General features: G+C 43.1%; 1 long non-coding RNA gene across 1 annotated transcript in view; it reads left to right on the plus strand.

The window, feature by feature from the left end:
- The first annotated feature begins 7028 nt into the window (after positions 1-7028).
- Positions 7029-23776, plus strand: part of LOC147021664 (uncharacterized) — a 69451-nt gene continuing 52703 nt past the window's right edge. Inside the window, exons 1-2 of the long non-coding RNA XR_015060595.1 lie at positions 7029-7304; positions 8285-8366. This is a non-coding gene — a long non-coding RNA (uncharacterized LOC147021664). The remainder of the gene's footprint in view (positions 7305-8284; positions 8367-23776) is intronic.

The following is a 23776-nucleotide window of genomic DNA, read 5'->3' on the forward strand; positions in this document are numbered from 1 at the left end:
CGCACATAGGCCTCCTTGTCTACGCCCAGTGCATGTACAGTTTTACACCCCAACTCCCTGAACAGCTCCGCTCTGTCATTCAGCCTGGCCTTGTGACTCTGGTCAATGGTATCCAGTGTCCTTTGAGAGACGAAATTCTTCATCGCCCTCCGGTGAGTTCCAGGACTTCTTCCGGCAACATCAGAACGGTGGTCTTGAAGGCACTCAACAACTCTTCATGATCCCCCAAAGCACCCAGACCCCCCAAATCTCCACTCAGCCTGTTCGCAGACTCCTCAGCCACCCTCTTATCCTTGAGCTTGCCAACATCAAGCCGAGGTGGGGATGGTACCATTCTCCTGGATTTAAGCTGCAATTCCAGAGTTGCTACAACAAGCCTGTGGTCAGTATTGAGGAACTGAGCATTCCGGTACACCCTGCAGTTCTGGATCATCCTCCAGCGACCATCAATGAGCACATCATCAATCTCCTTTGCCACACCATCAGCATTGGAATACCAAGTCTCGGGATGAGCCTGGGTCACTGAAGCCATGAACCAGCCACCCTAATTCCATGACTTCTTGCAAAGTCAAGGAACTTAGTGCTATTCTGGTTCACAGTTGCAGACCCATGTGGAGCAACACATGTCTCATAACCATCCCTATCAGTTCCAGTTGATGCATTGAAATCCCCAACGATGAGAAGAGTATCTCGCCTGGGGCACTGATCAACCACAGACTCGAGCGTGGCAAAGAATGCGTCCTTTACGGTGAGACCACTCGCCTCAGTCGGAGCATATACAGAGACCAGGGAATTACACCAAAGAAGTGATGAATCCTCACTCTCATAATGATCTCCTTGCTTGGTCATCCAGTTTGGAGGGATGGCCTGATCTTGGCAAGGTCTTGGTGGTACCATATAATACACCTTCCACTTCTTAATGATCGTCTTGACTGTGCTCCAAGGGATATTCAAGGCCTTTGAAACATGTTTATACCGATCACCTGATCACCTGATATGATCACCTTATCATACCAATCACCTGATCTGTGCCTTTCCTCAACTATATCCTGGAGGTATTTTAAAAGGTCCTTGGTTCTCATGGTTGAGACTTTGCTGTGAAATGCACTACCCAACAGGAGAAACCTGCAGGAACAGCTGATTTTATTCTGAAAGAATCAGAATCACGACAATATAACACAGGTGGAGGTCAATTATCTTGGTGTGTGATTTTGAAGGTGATTGGTTACTCCTGAGCTAATTACCCTCACCAAAGGGGAGGGTATTGCATTTGGGTCTGTTTGTCTGTCTGTTTGTCCTCACAGAACTTTCGTGTTTATCTCCGCTACTGCTCATCCAATTGAGATTAAATTTTCACCATTCATGCTCCTACTCACGTGTAATGTTTTAATGATAATTATGATGTCATACGTCACGTGGTGTGGCAGCCATATTTGAAAAACAGAAAAACTTTGGACCTCTTTATCTCTGAAACCGCACCAAGGAAAAAATTGAAACTTGGCATGTGGCAAGTACTCCTCATGGGGAATGAGTGTGAATTTTATGACGTTATAGCTGCCCTCGTTATGACGTAATAATTGCATAAGTATAACGCCACATCCGATCAATATGAAAATTTTTGAAGGTCATCTAGGGATAAAATGGTCCACAGAAACTTTTTCATTATGTTATCGGTCACGCGATTCGGCAGCCATATTGTTTAAAGAAAAAAAAACCTCCAAAATTCTTCTTCTCTGAAGTAGCTGAACAAATCGAGGCAAAACTTTACACGTATGACAACCTGTCCATGAGGAACAATGGGTTCACACATATGATATAATAGGTCACATGGTTGGCAACCATATTGGATTTACCCAAAAACCTATAAAAATACACCACTCAAAAAAAGTCCTGGTGAGGGTCTGCAATCTCTGATTTCTCTTTTTCTTGTAATTTGCTTTTATAAGGGGAGTGCATACTTATCCAACCAAGATATTCTAGTTTTGTATTTTTAAATTCATTTTCTGAAGTTTGTTGAATTTGTTTTTCACTTGGAAGTTGTAGGTTACGATGTGTGAATAAGGTTGAAAAAGTCTGCTTTAATAGAATATAATTCCAGGCTAAAGACAACAAAAGGTTAAAATTTTGAATGGGGGTGCAGACTTTCTGTAGGCACTGGAGTGAAACGTAGTCCGAATATGTCGATAATTTGAATTTATAGTTGCAACACTAGATGGGTCATGATTACATATTTTCAGCACAAATTTAAGATGTTTTACTTCCACGCCTGTTGAATAACAATGTAAAACAACATTATTATTTCAAAGATTCTACATTCGGATCTTGAGAGTGATAATTATTGGAGTGGTTACTTTAAAATTATAATATTGAACTGTTAAAATGTATGACAAACAGAAGCAGTGAATTTTATTTTTTTGAAACTCGATCCCTGTGTATTGCAGCAATACATTTGCATTCCTAAATCCAATTCCAATTTCTAGGCAGCAACAGCTCGAGCAGTTATTGTCATGAGATTCCCATGCAAACATAAACACCCAAATCTTCAATCACACTGTTCGCAGAGATGGGGAAATAATCTTACCAAATTCCCATGGGTCATCGGTGTAAGTGTATATGTACAGAATGTAAGCTTCACAATTGTGCCTGAGACAGCATAATGAATCAGAATCTGAGACCTAAATCTTCATTCACCAAGGTCAAGCCCATGCTTCTGAAATAATTTGGCAAAATATTGACTTCTGTTATACTCGTGTCCAAAACTCCAATGAGTATTGCATCAGTGAAACTTTTGGAGGAACAGTGTCACATCCGGAAGGTCACCAGTATAGCATGGTGTTAGAGTTCAGGGCATATGAAACACTTAAAGATCAGGGGACAAAGTAGGTTGTGGTGAAGTTATTGTTACGGTGGACACCCTATTAGTGCATACGGGGTGGAATGTTCAACCTGAATGATCACAGTCGATTTAGCGATGGACTGTCTGTAGAGTCTACAGTGGCCTGCAAAAGTATTCAACCCGACCAGTAATGCCACATTGAGATGAATTACAAATTATGAAGAAACAAATTTTCCAAATGATTTTTTTATTCATAACTGAAGAGATCAATCAAAACACTGTTACATTTGAAGGAGGTTACAGGTCAGGAATACCTGCAAAAAAGATATACAAATCAAAATTCACTGGTAGCAAAAGTATTTGGCCCCCGAGGTCAGTACTTGATGGAAGTACCTTTTGTGGCAATGACTGCAACAAATCATTTTGGGGTAGGTTTCTACCAGCTTTAGACAGTGAGATGGTGAAATATTTGCCCATTCTTCATGTGAAAATTCCTCTAGTTCTGCCAAGTGTGATGGAGATTGTCGATGGACTGCAATCTTCAAGTCTCACCAAAAATATTGAATTGTGTTCAATTCAGGACTTTGACTGAGCCACTCAAGAACATTATTTTCTTCTTATTCAGATACTCCAGTGTGGCTTTAGCTTTGTGCTTCGGATCATTGTCCTGCTCAAATGTGAATTCAGCAGTTTCAAATTCAAATGTGAACTCAGTTTCAGATTCATGACTAACTCCAGGAAGTTTTCTTCAAGGATTCTCCTGTACTTTACATGCTCCATTGTCCCTTCTAAACTGACAAGCTTTCCAGTCTCTGTTGATGAAAAGCAGCCCAATAGCATGATGCTGCCACTGTCATGCTTGACAGTAGGGATGGTGTTGACTGGGTGATGTGGAGTGTTTGGCTTAAGCCAGATGTAACGCTTTGAATTTAGACCAAAAAGTTCAATTTTTGTCTCGTCTGACCACAAAAAGTTTCTCCACATGCCTGCAGTATCATGAAGATGATTTTTTACAAACTCCATATGAGCTTTTAGATGCATCTTTTTCAGGAATGGCTTCTTTCTTGCTACCTGCCCACAGAGGCCAGCATTATGAAGGGAACAGGATATTGTTGATGAATGAACACTGGTCCCCGTCTCAGACATTGAACCTTGCAGATCTTTCAAAGTAATTATTGGATTTACAGTGACATTCTGAACCAGTTTCCTGCTTGCCCAGCTGTTGACTTTGGATGGGCGACCTGATCTGGGTAGAGCCTGGGTGGTATGATACGTCTTCCACTTAATGATGGATTTCACCTTACTCAAAGGAATAATGAGTGACTTTGAAATCTTATAAACCTCACCTGAATGTTGCTTCTCCACCACTTTATGTCTGACTTCTTTGGAAAGCTCTTTGGTCTTCACATTTGCCTTATTGGTTGACCAAGTGAGTTGCACCTGAAACTCTTTCAATAAGTGGGGGGGTTTAAATTTTAAGTTGAACCACTGATTACATTCAGCTGGAAGCTACTACACTTATTTTGTAACTTTTCAAACAAATAATTTGCTCTTGAAGTGGTTTTGGGTTGATTAGGGATTGGGTTTGTGGTTTGAATACTTATGCAACTGAGAATCATCTAATTTTCTCTGTTAATCTCACTTGTTCACATTTTATCTGCATTTTTTTTAGCTTTATCACTTTGGAATTGCTTGTGAAGACTCTATATATTAAGTTTGATTTGAAAGTATGAAATAAGCTCAGGTGTCATCAAAATGTGAAAACTTTGAAGGGGAGTGAGTTCTTTTCCAGGCCACTGCAGAGTCCACCCACCGGGAAAGTCAAATAGATATTTGCTTCATTTTTTTGGTGTACAGAAAACTCTTCAAATAATCTGTCGCTGTGGTAGGTTCATTGTTCATCTTATATATTATTTCCGAGTTTGTGGTTTCGTGTCGCGCTATCTTCGACTTTGTTCTGCACTCGAGTAACGTGATATTCGGCTTACATTATCTCAAAGACCATATGAGGTGCATGGTACAAAAAAGTAAATAAAATGGTTCTGAAACAGTGAAATCGTATTCCACTTACTGCATTAAAGTAAAATTACTACTGATACTCTGCATCAGTCCCTTTCTCAAACACACCCACCCCAACATGTTGCACAGAGCGTGGGTTATGCTAGTTCAGAATTATGGGGCTGAGGGACCCCGAGGAACCATAAGATAATGTGAGTTTTTGACGTCCTGACGAGAATAAGTGCCAACTCCCAACTGCCATGAGTATTACTCAAGCTGCGATTATAAATGTCAAATTAAAGAAACGTATTCCAGACCAAGAGGTTTAATCAATGATATTAATCTATCTATAATTCCAGCAATCTGTGTGTGTGTGTGTGTGTGTGTGTGTGTGTGTGCCTGTAACCACTGTTTCTCGTCAACCACTGGTCCGATCGAATTGAAACATGCCAGGTATATTGCTGGGGCCCTGTGGATGTGCCTTTTCAAGGTTTGATATTAATCGGACAAGTGCTTCCCAGGTTATGGCCATTTATTTACCAACCAATGAAAGGACACGTTGCTGCGTAGGCGTGGTTGCGTAGGCCGGTGCGAGGCCGGCCGACGATGATGTCACGTGTCGATGACGTCACGTGCCGTGCCGGTTATGATGGGGGAAAGGGCGCCTTAGTTACCGTGGCATAGGAGTGGCAATGGTCAATGGCAACGAATGTCATGGCAAGCAAAGACAGGGAGGTAAACTTGATATTAATTAACTCTGTGTGTGTAAGTATCACAGTGGTTGTTACTTCGTGGAATGCATGGGAACATTCCGTACGGGCATGCACTACTTCCGGATAGTGACGACAATGTATTGTAATAATTTCTCGATTTTTTTATGCGCATTTATAGATAAACACAATGCCTCAATGAAGTCGTCGTTTACGAGAGTGAAGGAACGGCCTGTGTGGCTGTTTCTAGCTCACGGTTTGAAAGTTTTTTTTGTTTGTTTGTTTGTTTGTTGGTTTTTGGGGGGAGGGGGTTGCACATACGGGCACGCACGTACGGGCACGCGAGAGCGAAGGAACGGCCTGTGTGGTTGTTTCTGGTTCGCGGTTTGAAAGTTTTGTTTTTTTTTGGTTTGCACGTACCGGCATACCTGCCAACCTTTTTGGAAGGAAAAGCGGTAGGCTGGCGTCACACGTGTCCCTAGGGGGGTCTAGGGGCATGCCCCCCCGGAAATTTTTCAAAAAAATGAAGCAAAATGGTGCAATCTCCTGCATTTTGAGACCACAGTTAGCTGAAATATATCAACATATTTTTCGTGAAAAAGAGAAAACTTAACATGGTTGATCTACTCACCAATCTTTATTTTTCTAAGACATCATGATCATCAGTCACGTTTCCATAAATTACTGACTGTCCAAGCTCCACATGTATGTGCCCATACGTGTACACAAGAGTTTACATAAACTCACTGATACATCTTTATGAATAAAATGACTGGCCACTCTGATTTCATAACATATTTACAGTTTACCTCACGCGAAGCCTTGATACACTTGAACTCTGTTGTCCAACTTGGCTTAAACTCGTTGACCCAGCGTGGGGGTGGTTTTTTTCTTTTCTGGTGTTTGCATTGTTGTCGTGAACTGAAGCGATGAGTCCTCTCTGATAACTGCAGTCTTTGATGAGGAATGGAAAATAGTGCATTGTCTTGAAATGAATGCCCGCTGTTTCCTGTCGTCCCATTTGATTGGTCATGCTTCGTTTGGAAGCAATAACCAATCGCTGACGAGATAAGAAATCAAGGTCAGGCACGAGTTTTGTAGAATGTAGAAGCGGCCGCGTGTAATACGATCTTGTCAGTGAGAAAGGAACACAAAACTGAAAAAACACAACAATTTTTTTTTCCAATAATAATTTACAAATGCGGTTTGTCTGACTAACAAAATCGGTAGGGCGTTGGGAGGTATACGTACGGCCACGCACGTGCGAAGGAACGGCCTGTGTAGTTGTTGTTTCTGGCTCGCGGTTGGAAAGTTTTTTTGGTGTTGCACGTACGGCCACACACGTACGGGCATGCACGTACGGGCACGTACTGATAATAATAATAATAATCATAATACATGGGAAGAACAGGGAAGAGATAAAAAGCATGTATAGGCCTTATTCAGATGACGTCACCGGTCACGTGACTCTGGCAGCTCTGCCATATTGAGTGGCAAGAAGGTATTACCGTGTCCATAACAACCGATGGTCTCCCCTTCAACGACACCGTTATTTCAAAGCAAGCGATTTTTTTTTCTGCAAATGGGTAAGAGTTGTTGTGCCCCGGGATGTACTCAGCGATATACTAAAGGCTCCGGAGTCCAGTTTTACCGCTTTTCCGCCGAAGTAGACCGACGAAATCTTTGGATATCGGTTCTGAGAAAAGAAAAATGGCGACCTGGCGAACATGACTGGTTGTGAGGCCTTCATTTTGTCTCCGGTATGTAACTAATTTCTGACACGTTATTTCAGTAGTTGGTATTTAATAGCCGGTGGTAACAAAATATTGTCTAATTTGTATCATTAAAATGCATTATATCCCTTGTTTTATTGACACAATGAGATAGACCAGATCGCCTTTCTAACAGCTGTCGAACGTGCACAGTTCTGAGTTGTTTCACCACAGAAAGTCACATCGATATGTATAAAACATAAAAAAAACTAGCACTTGGAAATATCCACAGCAGTGTGGCATGACACCGGATGTTTGTCATGGAAAAAATATAATGTATCTGTAAGCAAACTGACGAACGAAGAAGATTTTCTACAAACTTAGCATTTAGACAAGAACTTCACTTGAAATTAACTTGTGGCAGCAGTCAGGTTAAAAAAGTCACGCCGGTTGCTGAACAAAACAAGCAACAACGATAATACAATAATAGTGAAATGAAAGAAAACAGGCTGACCTTTGCCCTCACGATAATACAGTTCTTGTCAGCTTTCGTTGACATTATGTCACTAACAAACCCGGCGACATAATATGAGTAAGCGTCCCTACTCGTGAAGACTTTCAGGCTGGCTTGAGTGCAAGGACTCGGCGTTTCAACAAGGTAAACACAGATGTCAGGGAAAATGATTTGAGGCTAAAATTTCCTTTCTGTTGTCCATTTATCCTGATAAATAATGTAAGGATCTTCACTAAGACCACACAGCTTCAGTTTTTCGCAGTACCTCTTCTTAGAAATATCATCTAATCCATGGAAATAGCCCAGAAGTTCGGGTGACACATGTGTGGTTGCCATGATTTTTTGCCACTCAATATGGTGGAGTCTTACCTTCCGCTGTGACGTCACTCGCTTAGTACATAGAGACTATTACAATTATCATACGATACAATTATAAACATACAAGAACCCTCACGCCTATGATACCTCGATCAGCTTTTAGCAAATTTATATTATCTCCTCATTCACCTGACAGATAGGAAATGGACAAGACCAGAGAGCTCGAGAACATTCTCCACTCGCGATGCCTGCATGAGGTCTTGAGGAGTCAAGCAAGGGTGAGATGGCAGGCTTTTATCTGTGGGAATGAGACGTGCCTGGTAGATGTGGGTTCATTTGGGCATACTCGTGTCCGTGTCCTTCCATCCTTATCGCACCACTTGGCCAAGTTTCCACAAGTTGTCCCACCATGCTTCAACCCTCTCCCGAACTTACTGCTGTGCCAAACTTTTCAAATACTGAACTGGTCCACAAGAACCCCTCTTCTGACCCTTTTACCAAACTGCATGAGACGAGACAAAACGAGCTGTGATTTTGTATGTCCAACACTCCACCCCCCCCACTCCCTCCACCCCACAACCACATGCTCATTGGCTCTCCCAGCGACATGCCCACCTCTGCCAGGAAGTTGTGGCAGTATATCTCAGCACGTGGTCGCAAGGTCTGCCATATTGGCCTACGAGGGGTTCCATTTGACTTGCTGAGCTGGACCAACAGTTCAATATAAGGGAAACACAGATAGATTAGAAAGGAATGAAGCTAGGGGTTAAAAAGGAGAGAAAAGGAAAGTGGGGGCTTCGACACATTTCGAGGGTGAGGTCAACACAATTATCATCTGAATGAACTTTGATATGTGATATCCTTTTCACACAGATACTATACTATTCTGCTAAATATGAACTAATGGCATAACTAGGCTATGTTTATATAAATTTTGGTATACATTTGTCGAGGCTCGAGGAAGAGCTCGTATATTGAATGATCATGACTTAACAGAATGCAAAAGTAACGGTGGAGATGCACACAAAAGGAACCTCAGAGAGAGAGAAGAGAAGAGAAGAGGGGAGGGGGACACCAACAGCAGAGTAGAAGATCAAGATAGAGACACTTGGCCAAGCAAATGGTGTGGGGAGGAATGGGTGGCTGGGGAGGATGCATGGGGTGGATAAGATAATGTATGGGGTGCACAAGAATAATACAGAGGGAAATTCCAAGAGGGAAAACTGGAAACTTGGATGGAGGAGGGATTGGGGGGGGGGTTCACCAGGGTAGAAAAGATCATGGTTTTGGATTGGAGACGATCTGAGATAGTGGTTAAAAGCTGTCCTGAAAACCTGAAGGGAAGGATGAAATTGAAGAGAATGTGGAAGCCAGTTCCACAGGTGGGAAAAAAAGGAACGAATGAGTGGAGGTGAGCAGTGATCCTGGATTTAGGTAGGTTCACCAGAAGGGGGTTGATGGTGGACCATATGTGTCCTGCAGAAATCTGGAGGGATAAAGCACAGAAAGATCAGAGGGCGCAAGACCAGAAAGGAGGTGGTAGAAGACAGAAGTCTCAGATCTCTCTGCGATCATGAAGTGATCGGCACATATAGATTCAGCTTCATCATGGGAGATTCCAAGAATTTTGAAGGTTTTATTTCCACAGCATCAAGCTGAGCAAGATGTGAGGCAGGGAGCTAGCCCAGAAGGGAGAGCAGAACTGCATCAAGCTGCAGTTGGAGGCCTTGTAGGTAGATGGAAGTTCAGGTTTGGAAGAACTTTGTGCAATGAACGTATACATGTGGTTTGCCGAAGAAAGATCATGGCTGATAGTGAGACCTAAGAGTTTGAATGACGGAACTTTCTCAAGAAGATTGTTAAGAAAGTAGATGGGGAGGAGGGACATGCCAGACAATCATTTTGGAGAGAGAAAGTGACAGTGTGAGATTTGTCAGGATTGAAAGGCATATTCCAAATGTTTGGGTAGCTTGTGATTTCATCAAGGTCTGAAGATAGGGAAGAGGCTGCAGCCTTTCTGTCTGAAGGATGGGGAATATCACATCAGAATGTGGAGTCATCAGCAAATAGATAAAGAGGATTTTTCAGAAAGTCAGAGAGATCATTTAGCAAGATCAGGAATAGGACTGGGCCCAGAATACTGCCTTGGGTATTCTAGCCTTGACAGGGAGAGGGGATGAAAGGATTCTGTCAAGAGCCACACATTGACTGAGTTGCGATGATCCAAATCCATATCCGAGAATTTTAAAGTGATTCTTCACCATTGAGTGATAGTGCTAAAAACGACATACAACACGATATCTCACAGTTATGGACGGATTCAGATGAAACTTTGTGGAGAGGCAGGGTGTGTGAAAAGGACCAATCAATTTGATTTTGGTGAAATCCAAATCCGAATATGCAAAAAAAAAAATTCTAAGTGATTCTTCACCATTGAGAGATGGGGCCATAAACGATATACTGCATAGCATGATGCTTCAAAACGTTAATGACGAGTTGTGACAAATCTTGGTGGATCAGGTGGTTCGGAGAGAACAACAAGCGAATGAGATTTTGATTGAGGTCCGGATCCAGATCCGGCCTATCAGTGGGAACCAAAACATAAACTGTTCAGCCTGGCAGAGGTATGTGCTCTCCCGAATGCTGTTCTCGTTTACTTTGTTATCTGGTCTCAATTAATAAATTTCCGAGTGGAGTCATACTTTTGCACCCAACTGTAATATATATACATATACACATACATACACACAGTTGTAAATGAACATGGAAACAAACTTAAGACGAGAAAGGCACTCGTTAGAGTGGGCACTGGAGTCGTACACCCAACCTGCCGACCAAATTTCATCCGCATCCGTCCAAAACATTTTGAGAAATCCTGCACACAGACAGACAGACAGACAGAAAAACAGACAAACAAACAAGAAGACGTCGTGCAGAGCACGACTTGCAAAATCCATGAAATAAATCTGACCGCAAAAATATGGTGGTTGAATTCAGCAACCTGTTGTATAAATCCTCTTCAAATTTCAAGTCAATCAGATGAAGATTGAGAATTTTAGTAAACTCACCGAACTTGTTGACCTTTGGCCTTTGACCTTTTGACCTAAAAAAGAAAGGCTTCTTTCTTATGACAAACTCTACCATGTGGTGAAGTTTCGTGAAGATCGGTTTAAAATTGTGACCTGAAGGCGACAGACAGACAGACAAAGCAGCAAATCTTCGATTTTGCAAGTAATAACAAAATCGACCAACCAATATACTTGAAAAATCTTCGATTTTGCAAGTAACAAACAGACAGAGAGGGGTGAAAACATTTCCTCCTTCACCTTCGGTGGCAGAAGTATTGAATATGTGCTAAAATACTTGCTCAGACCAGGAATTCAACCCTGGCCCTCTGGAAGACCATGCCAGTGCTTGTTCTTACTTGACTCACACTTTTACATCCAAGTGTATGTGAATGTGTCTGTGTATTGGTATGGTTCACCAGAGGACCTTGGTTCTATTTCTGGCCTGAATGTGTATTTTCCATTTCATATATATATATATATATATATATATATATATATATATATATATATATATATATATATATATATATATATATATATATATATATATATATATATATATATATATATACACACACACGAGACGACCTGTGAACCTGTTGAGTTCCCGTTGTGACAGCGGTTGATGAAAAAAAAAGATAGCTCCAGCGAACTAAATCACTGAGGCTGTTTGCATTGATCAAATACTCCCAAAGAGTACTTGACTGAATCGGGAATTGATATTTTAATTTTTTTTTCGTTGCCCAATTTTGAACGAAACTTGATACTGCACACCACAGGCGAATGGTGAGTAAGGTGGCCCTAAAAATTTTGCGCTGTCGTGTACCGTTTTGGCTGTATTTCGGGAACATACATACATACATACATACATATATATGTACAATATATGTATATATATATATATATATATATATATATATATATATATATATATATATATATATATATATATACATAAATATTATCTATATATACATATTATATATACACATTAATATAAAATATATATATTGTTTCGGATCTGGAAACCATATGCATTCAACATACAGATGTCCCAAAAGTCAGTTATGTCGTTAAGTATGTGTGTAGTCAGATCTCTTTCCTTTTGTCTAGTGGGAGAATCAAAAGCGTGCATTGCGATTTATTTTAGTTAGGTTATTACATTGAACACGCCATCTAACAACCATCCCATCCCCCGTCACCGCCAACCGGCTGCCTTCTCGCACCCTGACGTGCTGAGGCACGATCTCGCGGTTCCAGTTTCTCGGCTTCCACAAACGTTGTATCTCTTTCACAACGACCTTTGCAACATTGATACTGTTCCACGACAAGTATGAACCCGCGTGGAAGAGTGGGTGGGGTTTCCCGGCAGGGGACGAAACCCCACCCAGAAAAGGCAAACCCATAGGAGCCTGTCCAATCAGGGCGGGGAGTGACGTCTGTTCGAGCGAGCCCGCCCCGTTGAGGGAGGTCCATAAATTCCTGAGCACTCTCTGAGGCAGGGGTTGTTACGAAGGTTCTTCTGAGGTTTTTGACTGGGTTGTGGTGGTTGAGAGTCGATTGAGGAAGAAGGGTCTTGGAGGAAGTTCTCCACGGGTTTCTGACAGGGTTTTGGATAGGGCTCTGAGGGTTGTTGTTGAGCGTGCAGCTCTTTTGAAGCGGAGGGTTGAGCAGAAGGTCGTGAAGGCGGTGAACGTGTCCCTGCTGGCCCTCTACAAGGAAAGGAAAGAGCGAACCTGATCCCCCCCCCCCCGTGGACCCGCTTTTCACCACTTGAGCTCCGCCACGAGTCCCACAGGTGTGACTGGGGACCAAACCAACGACCATTGTCAGGTGCCGCACCACGGAGCACCCCTTCCTCCAACGGTCAGGTAACCAGCTGGACTCTGACCCCCAACTCGTCTCTCTCCTCGGTTGTGAGGGTCCAATAAAGAACTCTGGGTTTATTTTCATTTGTGTGTGTGTCTCCGTGTGGGCCCGTCTTATATGTAGAAACTGTTTAAGTGTTTGTTTTTGATCATTGTAAATATTAATTGCATATCCGCATTAAGTCTTCCCTGTGTCTTTTTATTGTATATAAACAATTGTAGAAATGTCCCCAGTTCGTTTTTGTCTTTTCCTTCATTGGTCCAACATGGTTCTGATCTGAGTTTAGACGGGTTTTTTACCCGATAATCCGTTCATTCCAGCCGGCACGGCTTTGGCAGTTTCCGCTCGGCTGCACCTGAACCAGAGTTGGTAGTCGATAGTTGGAACTCTATCGCAGTCGGTAGAGTGACCCAGTTCGAGCAAGATGTGCCGAGGGCGTGGTTTCCCCGGTAGTCAAAATCGCGTAGTTAATTAGGTAAATTGGTTATCGACAAATAGACCCTACGCTACGTGGTTGAGATATTGGCGTCCATGGTCGGTTAAGCGACCTGCCGCATCATGGAATTATCCAGAGCGACAGCCTGCAATTCCGGGGAATCTGGTGGGAGACGACAAACCTCCCCCACCTCGTGGTCGTTCTCCAGCCACCGACCCCCAGCCTGCAACTATATATATATATATATATATATATATATATATATATATATATATATATATATACAGATAGATATAGATATATACATTTCCATATCCACATTTAATGTTCACAATTATTTATGTTTTTTTATACATATATTATACCTTCTGGGCAGTGGTTCAATATACCACAGGCAAAAAAATCAGACAGCTTTACTGCACACACGTTTCGCCATTATTACCTCTGCCACTGGAGATGGACGGACGTTATGTTTTCTCCCCTGTCTGTCTGTTTGTTTGTAGGATATTTTAAAGTTATGTATGTATTTGGACGAAACTTCGTGGACAGGTTGGGGGTGTGACAAGGAAGAATTTGTTCGATTTTGGTGAATATCCAGATGCAGATCCGGCTAATCAATTGGATACAAAACGCAAACTGTTCAGCCTCGCTGAGGTATGCGCTCAACGAGTGCTCTTCTTGGTCCTATATTTTATGCATCTCGAGTAAGAAATGGGGCCCCTCGTGAGATTAAGTATATTTATTGAGCAGAATAAGATCTCATGAGAATGAAGGTTGAGGATTTTTCTGAGAATACCCCACAGTAGATTTTTCAGTGAATGTTGAGTTGTTGGGGTTAGGGAAACAGGAAATAACTGGAAATGCTTTTGTGATGGTCACTCTCCCTTTTCCTCTTCATTTTTGAACATATAATGAGTGACTAATTTCCATCGCAAGAAAATATCTTAATTTTCGAAGCTCGTTTTGAACTCCCATATTGCTGCATGGGAATTTACTGAACAGAGAGAAGGCATTTTTGAAATCTCATTCCGCCTCGGGACATTAATTTTCATTTTTCTTTTGTGGTTGAAGCATCCGTGTAATGCCTGCCTCGCTGCACCACCAGTGGCCTCAAACGTGTGCCTTTGATTCACATCAGATGGATCTTGTTCCAATTCTCTCCTAATTGCATTTTGCAGGCAAAGAGCATATTCCTTGCCAGGAGCAGCAACGTTTTTTTTCACGTTGAAAAAGCTCATGGGCAAAGTGGTTCAATCAAGATCATTGCACAGCAAGAATGAGATTGTGTTGCACATATCGTGGTATCAAACGTCAAAACCTTCATAAAAACTCCGATACATTTAGACATGAGGTGTGCTTAAAAAGTTTGGTGAACAAAGAAGCCAAGCAAAAAGTTTTTGCAGTCGTAATGAAGATTGGTTGATTCTTCTTTTTCTTTTTTTATTCACCAAAGCTTTCCTTGGGCACCAACATGGAAAAACTTAAAACTAACGATGTAAGTCAGCTTTTAAGTCTTGCACTGTTTAAACAACCAAAATGGGACCCTTTGTTTCAATCTTTGCTGCAATCAATGTTTAAATTGATTCAGGTCAAAAGTACTTTCTTAATGGGCGTTTAGTTGGGGCATTTTTACAATTTGCAGAAACAATGTAAGTGAGATAAAGTAGGAAGATACTTGTGTCCTGACACTTGTTCCATGTACACACCTCATTAATTAGTTAATCTAACAGTTGACTTATCTTCTGTGTCCTAACCCCCAATTTCTTCATGAATGTAATTAACATTACCATTCCTTTACCCATCACATTTTATCTCCAGACAGGGATTTCCGGAAGAGTACTGGCATAATGGCCTCATCATTTAATAATTTACAGTGGGATCTTTAACATTTCATGTGAAGGCAATACTCCAAGATTCCGGTCCAGGATGCAGCAGCTCCTGCAGGCACTGTCCCACAATAGCAGTGTAAGTGTGATTTGACTCTGACACAGGGAAACAAACTGAGGACCAGACTGCTCAGGAGTGAAACTGCTATACCAAATGAGCTAGATCTCGCCTTCCATGATCAGCTTTAAACAGCCTGCCCTTCCATGCATGGAAATCTCCCATTCACGTACAGCCTTAGCTTCCAAGATCTAACTAGGTCATGCAGAGTCAAATCAATAAGCCTGATTCACTCAGCCCTACATAGTTTATGAGACAAGCGCTGTAACTTTCAAACTATGGCAGCACAACATGTGTTATGAGCTAGGGGGTGTTATGTCCAACCAATCTTAGCCCGTGTTACGACTCAACCCCAACATCAGAATGATAAAACCTATATGAAACTAAAACGGCACTCGGTAGAGCGCATAGTTTCACCTCACGCACTCATTCTGAACAAATATACCATCGTTAACTTAACACGCTACCATTATAGGCCACTGCTGTTATGGCCCATGTACCCGTTTCATCCATGCACCCAATTATATCACATACATCACCATTATCTGCAGCTTTATTTATTAATTATTCGATTATTAACAACCACTTTTGTGCACATGAGCATAAATTGCATCAATGAAGGTGAATATGAAAAAAAAAAAATATCAAACTCTATTCTCTATGGCTAGTAAAATATATGTATGAAGTTTCACATCGATCTGTTGAGCAGTTCTGGAGAAGATTTTTAAAATGTTTTTATTTTCAATCCAATATAGCCACCAGTCCACATGACTAATGACGCCATAAATTTAATTCTTCACTCGCATCGGGTCGGAGATCAAATATATTAAGTTTCTGGTTTTTTTAGATAAGGATTTCGATTCAACCAATTATGGCTGGAATACCACTTCACCAATGATGTCATATATATATATATATATATATATATATATATATATATATATATATATATATATATATATATATATATAGTATATCGACACAGTCTATATACATATATATAAGGCTCGTGGAAGAGTTAGTACAAATACACTGAGTGGATCAGGACACAACAGGACAAAAGGAACAGCTGAGAGAGGGGGGAAGCACCAACAACATAACCGAAGGTCAGGATAAAGGCAGACTTGGACAAACAATGGGTGTGCAGAGGAATGAGGGGCAGGAGAGGATAAGTGGGGTGCACAATATGGACACAGAAGGAAACTCAGGATGGAAAACTGGAAATTTGGAAGGAGGGATCGGGATGGGGTTAATGAGGATAGAAAATATCATGGTTTTGGAATGGGGAGGATCTGAGATGGTGATGAACAGCTGTCTTGAAGACCTCGAGGTAAGAATGAGATTTAAGAGGATGTAGAAGTTGGTTCCACAGGTAGGAAAAACGAGGAACAAATGAGTTGAAAGTGAGCATCTCACTATATAGCCAAAGGCGCATTTATGACATACGAGTATGCCAAGTTATAATTTTATCGTTGAGCGGTTACAGAGAAAAAGATGTCCAATTTTTTTCCTTTGATCAAATATGGCTGCCATACCATATGACCGATGACATCAGAGTTATCAATAAAATATTCTTCATGGGAAGTCTCTCCTGTGTTTAACAGTTTCACATGGATCAGACAGGTGGTTTCAGAGAAAAAAGAAATTTAAAGTTAAAATATATAGACTTGGACACACAGACATACACACGGAGGTGGATACTTTGGGACCTGGTAGGTCACCATTCCACCTGCTGAAACACACCCACATCTGGAGACAGCAGTCAACAACAGCATCTTTCATGTGTATATGCGTGTGTATATATATATATATATATATATATATATATATATATATATATATATATATATATATATATATATATATATATATATATATTGTATATATTTATACACACACACTTCAAACCATCCCTGGAAACATTACCATAAATGAACTACACTTGGAGGCTGTCTGGGGCTCAGTGGCAATGCTGAAGAGGAACCCTCGGAACAAAACTCTGAGAACAACACAACTTCACAACTTTGGCCATGAATCCCTATCCTTCACCGAAACAAAAGTGGATACTTCGAGTTCTCGGAGGACTCTCCGCTCCACCCTCTGAAACCAAAATTATGGCGATATCAATCGCACGCGCACACGCACGCGCACACGCACGCGCACACGCACGCGCACACGCACACGCACACACACACACACACACACACACACACACACACACACACACACACACACACACACACACTTATTATTGTAGATTATTCTTCCTCATTGAATTGTGAAGTTTGTGATTTTTAAAGACTTTATATATGGAGTATCGGAGTGCTGAAATGCATCTCAGGTATTTTAGTGAATTATTATGCGAAATAGCTGATCAGTTAACATTCTCAGCCTGGTGTTAGCTTTGTGGATAGTGTGGTTGGCTTGTGTTCTTTGGGTGCTGAGTTCGAGCCCTGTTTGCCACTGACTTAACACCAGGTGGGGTTGACTCAGCCTGTCATCCTTCCAAGGTTGGTGAATTGAGTAAGAGTGTACTGGTAGAAGGGCACAGCATCACCAGCATAGTTGTGCCCCAGCCTCCATGTGCAAGAAGAAGTTGACATCCTTTCAGTTGAAGTCATGTCTTTCAGGAATGTAACTGCGACTGAAACTGATCATTCCCAGTATGCATGAGTGAAATTGAAGAATGACAGAGCTGTCTGGTCGGAATTACCATCACGTACAGTAAATCCTGATTTTACGAGTAAGTTGTTATTCTAAAGTGCAAAAGGGTTTTTTTGATGATGAGAAAGGTCTCGAGTTGCAGTGTTGGAATTTTAACAGTTGAGTCTCAAGTTGAATCAATGAGTCTCACTAGTCTCATCTTAAAAGTGTTGGAATTTTAACAGCTGAGTCTCAAGTTGAATCAATGAGTCTCACTAGTCTCATCTTAAATAAAGTCTCAACGTATTGAAAATGTTTTGAGGCCAAGCCACTCACTCGAGTTGAGCTCTATTATTCTCAGTATTAAAGGAAAGAAATAAAAAGTGTTTCAGCCACAAAACTTTCTCGATGCTCATAAACTTGTTGTGCAAGTCTTGTTTGAACGTATGGAAATTATCATGATGGAATAAACTCGTTTTTTTGTCACATATGATGTCATGACCCACAAAAGATTTTGGTCGTGCATTGTCATTGAGAAGAGATCAAATCTATCCAAATTTAATTTCGAAAAGTAGTGGCCTCATTCTTATTATGATATCTCAGATAAATTCTCCAAAAATCACAATGGAACCACTTTCTCTCCCCTCAAATGGTCCCAGCTTTGTATATATTTTTCATCATTTGACATTTGTGATAGAAAAACACAATTATTTGATTTACCGATGCTCTTATGGCCAACAGGATAATAACGTACAAATTCACAAGAGAATAATGCATCCCAAATTCAAGGTCCATGACTAATTCCATGATGTGGAAAATTATGGTCAGTGAAAATATAAAAGGCAATATAATTTATTCAGCCACATGTCAATAAATTAATTGGTCTGTGGTTGTCAAGAAATCATTCCCTTAATCTATGAGGAGTTACAGAATTTTAAAGTGAGCTGTATGGGGGTGGAAGTTGGTGTTGCCGTGTAATTGCATCACAATGGAATTAATTCGAACAAGTCTCTTGCAAAAGGTGACAGGTTTCCTCGGCAGTATGTCATACCTTTGAGAGGTAAGATCTTGGATGAGTTGCAATTCCACAATCTCTATTTTGGAAATACCTCATATTCAAGCTTACATATTGTTGCGGTCTTGGGGTTCGAGCCTACTACGAGGGGGAAATCCCCAGTTTCTCTCAAACTCACCGGGACCTGAGGCTACTGGGAGCGAATAACTTCATCCCACGGTGGGTTGGGACACAACTACGATGCAACTACGAACGCCAATCAAGCAACGACGAATCCCAGTGTCTGTCCGTCTAACAACCATTTAATTTGGGGGTCCCGTGGCCTCTGACCGGGGAACGCACCCTCGGCAAATGTGCTACTTATGTTGTCTGGTGATCTTGAATGCGGCCGAGCTGTGCCGCTAGCACACGCCAGACCCTGCAAACCGAACCGTCGGGATTCTCACCTCCTCAGCTATCTGCGTGTGGACAGTGCTACACCAATGGTGGAGCAGATAGACACGGACAGATCGGAAGTAGATTCAACAAGAACAGGTTTATTTTACTCAAGTGGGGAGCAAGAAAAAGGGGAGAAAGGGAACGTAAGGATTTTAACGGCATGGGAATAAATGAGGAAGAAATTAAGCAATTTGTACAGCAATGAGATCAGAGAAAAAGCAAAGAGACACAGAGCAAACTTAACAAGTGACATTCCTCCCACTGACACAGTACATGGGCCAAGCATTCTCAACCGAGGGGAAAAAGGAGGGAGAGAGAGTGAGGAATTAAACAGCCTGGTGTTGGCGCAATGGTTCGGGTTGCGGCTTGGGATCCAAAAGGTCCTGAGTTCAATCCCCGTTGGGCCACTGAATTAATACACCAGGGGGTTCACTCAGCCTGTCATCCTTCCGAGGTCGGCGAAATGAGTACCAGTATACTGGGCCGGTGTATACCCGGTTAAAATAGGTGTACCATATCCCTGTCGTAAGAGGCGACCAGGGATGCGTCAGGAAGGGCATCCGGCGTAAAACATGTGCCAAATCACTATGCGGATCACACGGATGATCTGCTGTGGCGACCCCGAACGGGAACAGCCGAAAGAAGAAGAAGAAGAGAAAATGAGGAATTGTGGCCTCAGCCTATCAGGTGGGGCCAGAAGTACCCTCCCTGTTCAACGCTGAGGGAGAGAAGTGGGGGGAAGAAAGACTATGAGCTGCCTCGGGTTCATGGAGAAGAGCGGTGTGTGTGTGTGTGTGTGTGTGTGTGTGTGTGTGTGTGTGTGTGTGTGTGTGTGTGTGTGTGTGTGTGTGTGTGTGTGTGTGTGTGTGTGTGTGTGTGTGTGTGTGTGTGTGTGTGTGTGTGTGTGTGTTTTGCGAGTTCATTTGAAAAGGGAAACTGAGAAAGATGCAGCAGAAAAATGGAGGAAAGATGTGTGAGGGGATAGCCTAAGTGTGAGATCCTACCAGATGTGTCTGAAGTGTCGTTGGTTCAATCCTATTAATCGGCTTGGCTCCGTCCACCTACTCGAAGCCTCGATCCTCGCCCATTATGACAGTTCGTGGGGTAAAATCCAAAGGGGTGAAAGTGCCAAGAACCAGCAGCGCAACCTCCGCAGAGCGAGTGACATAGTGGTCCAATGAGAGAACCGAGCGAGCATGTCCGACCCCGAAGAAAGAAAGGATGTCCAGCGCCCATCGAAAAATAACAGAACAAATGATGTTGTGCCTTAGGGAACAGTGACCGGCGCCCGTTGAAAGAGAACAGAATGAATGACGTCATGCCTCAGGGAACAGAGTGTTCAGCACCCATTGAAAGAGTGTCTGGCATCTGTTGAAAGAGTGTCCAGCACCCGTTAAAAGTGTTCAACATCCGTTAAAAGAGTGTCTAACACCCGTTGAAAGAGTGTCCAACACCCGTTGAAAGAGTGACCAACACACGTTGAAAGAGTGTCCGGCGCCTGTTGAAAGAGTGTCCGGCGCCCGTTAAAAGAGTGTCCAGCATCCGTGAAAAGAGTGTCCAGCACGCGTTAAAAGAGTGTTCAACATCCATTAAAAGAGTGTCCAACACCCGTTGAAAGAGTGTCCAACACCCGTTGAAAGAGTGTCCAACACCCGTTGAAAGAGTGTCCAACACCCGTTGAAAGAGTGTCTGGCACCCGTTGAAAGTGTCCGGCACCCGTTAAAAGAGTGTCTGGCACCTGTTGAAAGGGTGTCCAGCACCTGTTGAAATAGTGTCCCACACCTGATGAAAGTGTCCAGCACCTGTTGAAAGTGTGTCCGGCACCCGTTAAAAGAGTGTCTGGTACCTGTTGAAAGAGTGTCCGGCACCCATTGAAACAGTGTCCAGCACCTGTTGAAAGAGTGTCCGGCACCCATTGAAAGAGTGTCCAGCACCCATTGAAAGAGTGTCTGGCACCTGTTGAAAGAGTGTCTGGCACCTGTTAAAAGAGTGTCTGGCACCTGTTGAAAGAGTGTCCGGCACCCGTTGAAAGAGTGTCCAGCACCTGTAAAAAGAGTGTCCAGCACCCATTGAAAGAGTGTCTGGCACCCATTGAAAGAGTGTCTGGAACCTGTTAAAAGAGTGTCCAGCACCTGTTGAAAGAGTGTCCGGCACCCGTTGAAAGAGTGTCCGGCACCCGTTGAAAGAGTGTCCGGCACCCGTTGAAAGAGTGTCCGGCACCCGTTGAAAGAGTGTCCGGCACCCGTTGAAAGAGTGTCCGGCACCCGTTGAAAGAGTGTCCGGCACCCGTTGAAAGAGTGTCCGGCACCCGTTGAAAGAGTGTCCGGCACCCGTTGAAAGAGTGTCCGGCACCCGTTAAAAGAGTGTCCAACATCCGATAAAAGAGTGTCCAACACCCGTTGAAAGAATGTGCAGCACCCGTTGAAAGAGTGTCTGACACCCGTTGAAAGAGTGTCCGGCACCCGTTGAAAGAGTGTCTGGCACCTGTTGAAAGAGTGTCCAGCACCCGTTGAAAGAGTGTCCAGCACCCGTTGAAAGAGTGACCAACACACGTTGAAAGAGTGTCCGGCGCCTGTTGAAAGAGTGTCCGGCGCCCGTTAAAAGAGTGTCCAGCATCCGTGAAAAGAGTGTCCAGCACGCGTTAAAAGAGTGTTCAACATCCATTAAAAGAGTGTCCAACACCCGTTGAAAGAGTGTCCAACACCCGTTGAAAGAGTGTCCAACACCCGTTGAAAGAGTGTCCAACACCCGTTGAAAGAGTGTCTGGCACCCGTTGAAAGTGTCCGGCACCCGTTAAAAGAGTGTCTGGCACCTGTTGAAAGGGTGTCCAGCACCTGTTGAAATAGTGTCCCACACCTGATGAAAGTGTCCAGCACCTGTTGAAAGTGTGTCCGGCACCCGTTAAAAGAGTGTCTGGTACCTGTTGAAAGAGTGTCCGGCACCCATTGAAAGAGTGTCCGGCACCCATTGAAAGAGTGTCCGGCACCTGTTGAAAGAGTGTCCAGCACCCATTGAAAGAGTGTCCGGCACCCATTGAAAGAGTGTCCAGCACCCGTTAAAAGAGTGTCCAACATCCGATAAAAGAGTGTCCAACACCCGTTGAAAGAGTGTGCAGCACCCGTTGAAAGAGTGTCTGACACCCGTTGAAAGAGTGTCCGGCACCCGTTGAAAGAGTGTCTGGCACCTGTTGAAAGAGTGTCCAGCACCCGTTGAAAGAGTGTCCAGCACCCGTTGAAAGAGTGTCCGGCACCCGTTGAAAGAGTGTACGGCACCCGTTCAAAGAGTGTCCGGCACCCGTTGAAAGAGTGTCCAGCACCCGTTGAAAGAGTGTCCGGCACCCGTTGAAAGAGTGTCCGGCACCCGTTGAAAGAGTGTCCAACATCCGTTAAAAGAGTGTCCAACACTCGTTGAAGGAGTGTCCGGCGCCCGTTGAAAGAGTGTCCGGCACCTGTTGAAAGTGTGTCCGGCACCCGTTAAATGTGTCCAGCACCCGTTGAAAGTGTGTCCGGCACCCGTTAAAAGAGTGTCCGGCACCCGTTGAAAGTGTCCAGCACCCGTTGAAAGTGTCCAGCACCCGTTGAAAGAGTGTGCAGCACCCGTTGAAAGAGTGTGCAGCACCCATTGAAAGAGTGTGCAGCACCCGTTGAAAGAGTGTGCAGCACCCGTTGAAAGAGTGTCTGACACCCATTGAAAGAGTGTCCAACACCCGTTGAAAGAGTGTCCAACACCCGTTGAAATAGTGTCCCACACCTGATGAAAGTGTCCAGCACCTGTTGAAAGTGTGTCCGGCACCCGTTAAAAGAGTGTCTGGTACCTGTTGAAAGAGTGTCCGGCACCCATTGAAACAGTGTCCAGCACCTGTTAAAAAAGTGTCCAGCACCTGTTGAAAGAGTGTCCGGCACCCATTGAAAGAGTGTCCAGCACCTGTTGAAAGAGTGTCCGGCACCCATTGAAAGAGTGTCCAGCACCCGTTGAAAGTGTGTCCCGCACCTTTTGAAAGAGTGTCCGGCACCTGTTGAAAGAGTGTCCAGCACCCGTTGAAAGTGTGTCCCGCACCTGTTGAAAGAGTGTCCGGCACCTGTTGAAAGAGTGTCCAGCACCCGTTGAAAGTGTCCAGCACCCGTTGAAAGTGTCCAGCACCCATTGAAAGAGTGTGCAGCACCCTTTGAAAGAGTGTGCAGCACCCGTTAAAAGAGTGTCTGACACCCGTTGAAAGAGTGTCTGACACCCGTTGAAAGAGTGTCTGACACCCGTTGAAAGAGTGTCTGACACCCG

The sequence above is a fragment of the Eptatretus burgeri genome, chromosome 8 (assembly GCF_056783735.1).
Source record: "Eptatretus burgeri isolate ZD-2024b chromosome 8, Ebu_testis_v1, whole genome shotgun sequence".
In the NCBI taxonomy this organism is placed as follows: Eukaryota; Metazoa; Chordata; class Myxini; order Myxiniformes; family Myxinidae; genus Eptatretus; species Eptatretus burgeri.